The sequence below is a fragment of the Cryptotermes secundus genome, unplaced genomic scaffold (genome assembly GCF_002891405.2).
Source record: "Cryptotermes secundus unplaced genomic scaffold, Csec_1.0 scaffold964, whole genome shotgun sequence".
NCBI lineage: Eukaryota > Metazoa > Arthropoda > Insecta > Blattodea > Kalotermitidae > Cryptotermes > Cryptotermes secundus.
The window spans coordinates 65,370-71,454 of record NW_019725428.1 but is presented as its reverse complement, the minus strand read 5'-3'; the positions used below and the strand labels follow the sequence as shown (position 1 = coordinate 71,454).

Here is a 6,085-nt window from a genome sequence, read left to right as displayed (position 1 = left end):
AAGCAATTTCCTCTGTCAAAAAAAAAACAATTATTTTATTCTAGTGCTGTGACATGGAATTTCCTCAGGGAGAATTTGAGGTAGGGAGATATGTTGAGGGGGGTTTGTTTTTGTACAACCACAGCAGAGAGTGTCGCAATGTCGCATGGCATTAGGCCCAGGCTCTGCCTGTACTGCGGCCTGCCCCTTCACTGACCTGTCTTGTTTTTTGTATCGGATTCTCTCCGGGCTCCTGACTTGATTGCCACGTGCATCAGACAGTTACGTTTTTCTTCCACTTCGGTTCTTCCTCTCAGAAAGGAAGGGGAAATGGGCATGTTGATAGGTACAAAGTGATGTGCAAGTATTCAGTGCAGAAATAAAATCTTTAAGGGTGTGTCATCATCGCACAGTGATGAAGATCTTTACAGTACTACGAGAAATTCAATGTAGTATTCCGTAAATCAAATCACTATACGGGAAGTCTGATCGAACACATAGGACTTTCCTTCCGTATGGCACGAGATACTCGCAAATATATTCTTCCATAAGACATGACGTGCCTTAAAAATGTTATTCCGTATGGTATGGAGTGCCCTAAAAATGTTCTTCCGTATGGTATCATGCACCCCCTCACTCATTCATGGAGCTGAGTCCTTCTTGCAAAGCCGCCAATTGTGCTGCTACTCAAGAACTTCCCAGCATTTTATGTAACACGAAGGTTAATTACCGCGTTCACAAGAGTACTCCACCGATTTCTAACCTGAGCCAGATCAATCCAATCCATACCATCCTATCCTGTCCCTCTAAGATCCATTTTAATATTGTCCACTCACCTACGCCTTGATCTTCCCAGTGGTCTCTTTCGATCTGGCTTACCACCAATGATGTACCCCCCCCAAAATATTATTCCATAAGATATAACTTACCATCAAAGGTAGGTATGACGTAACCCCAGAGATATTCCTCGGTTAAGGTATGAGGTACTAACAAACGTGTCCTTCTATAAGGTAGCTTTTACCTTGAAGGACGTTCCACCACAAGCTATGGTGTAGTCTCTAAGTTACTCTCAAAGATGTTTTTGAGAGATTCTTGGAGACAGGCACTTATTTTCCCATGATGAGGCATGGCATTATTATGTCAAACTGTGTTATCTCAGTTTAGGGCTATGGCGAGGACTGATAGGGATTTAAGCAACCAGTCCGAGTCTCACAACGCTTCTTCCTGCGACTATTGGTTACTTTCATCAGAATATCTTAATAACTACACAGTTAATGATCGGGTATTCTGAGGGGATTTGCATAGTGGTAAAACTCTTAGTCTCATATTCCAGGAATACCGGATATTCTGATTAATGCCTTTCGTGAGTTTCTCCAGTTCCGCCGGGACTATTCATTCTGTGGCACTGACGCTCCCTTCCTAATAGTTTGTGTTTCATCATTCGATGATATTGGACACTGTTAACGTCGTAAATCCCCCCAAAGCAAATGATCTTTCTCGGGTAAAAGTCCGAGTCTCACAAATTAACAGTTAAATTATAATAAGATAGTGTCACATTTACACTGACTAAAGACGGGGTTCGGATTGGTAACTGGATTTTTTGACCATCTACACATCGTAACTACAATTAATTATAAAGTTATTGCTGCTTGACGCAATTTACAATCACTCCACACTAATCACTTCAGTCTATCCGCACTAGTTTCCACGGATTTATAACACGGGAGAATTACACACTCCAAATATTACACATAAATAAAATCTTCTAATCACACGTTGAGTTTTCGTAGGGACTTCTAATCCTTCTTCAACTACAAACTTCCCGTGGCCATCTCCTTGCTTGCCTCTTCGCGTGCTTCTTCCGCTACTAGTCACTCGTAAATCGTAACTGTTTGTTCGCGTGGACTCTTACTTATATATAGCCGAGAACCGGACATAGACCTACAGTAAACACATATCACGTGATCGCTATCCAGCCAGATCTACAGAAAACATAGCTTCCTCTATTGCTGCGTGCTGGACTGTGTTTACAGAGCTATTTGCCTGGCAACGCGTTGATCAGATCATTACAATATGCTTCAGGTATTTGTTCGGATTCATAATTAAATTCTGATCCCGTAACATAAACTAAAATTATTCTCGCTTTTAGGAGATCACGGTGCATATATATATGGGTCTGCATTAACAAAAGTCTTGATTGCGTTGCAGAGAACCCAGATCTATAGCAGCAGAGTACAAGTATTCAGCGAGAATGGATAAATACAGCGTCGAATCGTTATTTACAGGGCACTATTAAGCTCACACGTCACGTATTCGAGTAATTTGTTACATATCAAAGCCTCATTAATCGCAATCAAGCCGAACTACACAACGCGACTCGTACAAATTGCAAAGTAATATCCACATCTGACAGCGAGGCAGAGGCTGGCAAATTATACATTAAAACTTCCCACAAGTAACGGGAATACCAACCTAACAGAAACAACTGCTCGTTATTCCCAATAGCGGCATATAGAATTCCATAAGTAACCTTAAACATTTAATGATGCAGTAATATTTAGTCCTTTGAAATTTGAAATAGAAATTACTAAGAAATAATTTCATCAAAAATTCTCAGTGGCTAAGCTGACTGAGCCCTGAAAAGTCTTCGCCCACTTGAACGCTGGGATCGTGGATTCGAATCTCACTTGAGGCAAGGATGTCTGTGTGCTTTTATTCTGTGCGTAGGTAGTGGCCTTGCGACTGGCTGATCCCCCGTCCATGGAGCCCTCCCGACTTTATATAGGATTAAGAAACTGGAAAAGCTGCCAAGATCCAAAGGACTATACAGCCATACATACATAGACAGAGATATCTTCTGGGGCATAATGCCATTTAGTCCAGTGAAACTAAACGGATGTTATCATATCGTCAGTGTCGAAGAGTAAGTCAAGCAAGAAGTCAACACGGATGAGGCAGTGGAAGTCATCAAATGACAAAATTCTCCATAGTGAATGCTAAGGGAATCTCATATCCTACATACTGCTGTTTGTTTAACATTACCAGCTACAATAGTCAGTGACTGAGTGACAGACGCTTTATGAAGTGAAATAACAGCTGTTGCTACGACATAACCGCTTTACACTACATTTCGCAAGTACATTTTACAATCTTGATACAACAAATATATTATAATGGAGCCGGTGTTCAATTTACGACAGTGATAAATGATATGTGTCTTACCCACAGGTTCCAGATCGGCTGTGAGGACTACTAAGTCAATCAAATTTTTTGTCTCGGAAATTAGACCATCGGAACGTGAAGCTGACCAATCACCTGAATCTAGTGCTAAGATTAATAAATTCGTGGAGCTATACCTCCGATTCCAATACGTTTCTTGACGTGGTGCTTAAGTAATTTAAAAGAGAGGAATGACGTTATATTACAAGTTATATAAGCAAGTTTGGTTCTCGCCAAGTGGAGATATTCTAGTTGTATGACTAACTAATTAATGTTTTCATATTTGAGAGGTTAGCGTGACTAATATTAATGGGTTCTGGATTGGATGATTGGATTTATTGGCACTTCTTTACAATTACAGGTAATTATGACAGCTCGCGATCATTGACTGTCTAAGACTCGCTCCATTCTTTTGTTGGACCACGAGCGTCTTCTCTTCCACTGTGACGGCTGACGAACGAAGAATCGCTGTTCACACATTGAACTCTCTTGCGATAGCCGTATGAAGTTTCTCTCTCTACTGAAATCTCCAGGATTGAAATAACTTCCAGGAGACCAAATATAGTTCACCACCACAAACGGGTTGCTTATACTGTTATTATTTGTTTTGTCCTTTGCTACGAAACGTAGCAGCCTGCTACTAAACAACCGAGGTCTTAGTGTTGACTGGGTTGAATCGAAAATGTGTTTACACAAGCGTTGTCTGGCAATGGACTATTTCATCATAATATATTGAACAAAACCAGGTTAATTTTCAAATCTGAATTATTCTGAATTTAAGTAACATACTTTTAGAAAATAATTTAACCGCCTCATTTAGTAATGCCAAGTGACGTATCAATTTTACGGTCGAAGGACTTAATAATACTTATTACCAAAACTGGATATATGACATTGGTGGGAAAACCAGAAGGAAAAAGACCACTGGGAAGACCAAGGTGTAGGTGGGTGGAAAATATCAGAATGGAACTTAGAGAGATAGGATGGGATGGTATGGATTGCATTGATTTGGATCAGGATAGGGAGTAGTGAAAGGCTTTTGTGAACACGGTAGTGAACCTTCGGGTTCCATAAAATGCTGGGAAATTCTTGAGTAGCTGCAGAATCGGCGGCTCCTCAAGAAGGGTTCAGCTCCATGAGTATTATCCAAACTGGATCATTATAAGTTACTGACAAAATGCGATTGCAAATCTTCCTCATGAATAACCCCATAAATATTACCGACTCATTGCTGTCAATGACATTTCAGAAGTATTTATCAGATATTGTTATATAACGACTGGGCCAATATCCCGCATTCTGTTCATGAGTTATGAACATATAGGCCCTATTTATTTTCCCCTACGTGCGTTACTGATCATTGGTCCTTACAACATTTATCAAATAGATCAACCCTAATTTCAATATTACTCACAAAGATATTACGAAATATATTTTGTGTAATTTACTGATACAAAATTTGTAATTAGATAAGATTACGGGGAAATTATAAATGTTCAGACAACATAGAACAGCCGTTTATTAAAAAAATCAAATAATATTTTCTAATTCTGTATTTCAACATCCTGTTGCAATTGATTAACTCAACGTCCATGTATTTATCATCCGTCAATATTGGAACACTTGTTTATTCACTACATAATTTCAATTTTAGTCCAACACTATACACTTCGACACTACATGTTTCGGCCCCAAACGGTAATCTTCTAGTGTCTCGATATGTTACAAATATTTTACTAAATTATGTTAAAACTGCTACACTGTCTTAGTTCGTGTTAAAATCACACGCTGTAGTATTCTTTTCAAGGTAAAACTAGATAAAAGTCTTTAAAGTTTATATTACACCCACCTCATTTTGGTGCATTTTATTTCGCCTCCCACGGGGTGTCGTCCATTTTCATAAATGTATGTCTGTCCAGGGTGTTTTGTTTCGGCAGCTTGCCCCTCACTAGTAAAGACAACACCACACGCTGTGAGGAAACACGCAAACCAGGGGCATATGACAGTCATAACTGAAAAGTAGGCTACGAACGTGAGGGGCAAGCTGCCGAAACAGAACACCCTGGACAGACATACATTTATGAAAATGGACGACACACCGTGTGAGGCGAAATAAAATGCACCAAAATAAAGTGGGTGTAATATAAACTTTAAAGACTTTTATCTAGTTTTACCTTGAAAAGAGAACTACAGCGTGTGATTTTAACACGAACTAAGACAGTGTAGCAGTTTTAACATAATTTAGTAAAATATTTGTAACATATCAAGACACCTGAAGATGGCCGTTTGGGGCCGAAACATGTAGTGTCGAAGTATATAGTGTTGGACTAAAATTAAAATTACGTAGTGAATAAACAAGTGTTCCAATATTGACGGATGATAAATACATGAACGTTCAGTTATTATTTTCTATTTTACTTATCTCCCCCCCCCCTTTCTACTGGGAGAAAATTATGAATGGCCTACACAAGCGTTTAAATACAAACCTGTCTATGTGTTAAACCAAATTCAATAAAGTATACTGAATAAAGACTTATGTAAAAATATCTAATGAAAATCTGCATTAATTTACTTACAGTCCGGTGTGAGATTCTTGAAGGGCAGCAGATCCATTTCAGTTCACTCTAATTTCAACCATCTGCAACAAGCACAAACGTCAAGTCAGTGTTACACATTGTCACGTGTATTAGTGACTCAAGACGCGGGATTGGATCTGTGAGTCGATTTACTGGATATTCACTAGCTATAACTATAAATAGTTATAACACTTTCTAGAATACTGCAATTATTCAATTCAATTCAATATTATTTATGTGCCAAGTCAACAGCCGCAAGGCCAATTACAGACTTAGCACAGTGTAGATGAAAGTAATTACTTGTAACATTA

At 38.9% G+C, this 6,085-nt stretch overlaps 1 protein-coding gene across 1 annotated transcript in view; it reads right to left on the bottom strand.

Moving 5' to 3' along the window:
• The window catches only part of LOC111863423 (dipeptidase 1), a 399,898-nt gene extending 394,056 nt beyond the window's left edge, over positions 1–5,842 (bottom strand). Inside the window, exon 1 of the mRNA XM_023849743.2 lies at positions 5,775–5,842. The gene's annotated coding sequence lies outside the window, so the exon portion shown is untranslated. The remainder of the gene's footprint in view (positions 1–5,774) is intronic.
• Positions 5,843–6,085: the final 243 nt, after the last annotated feature.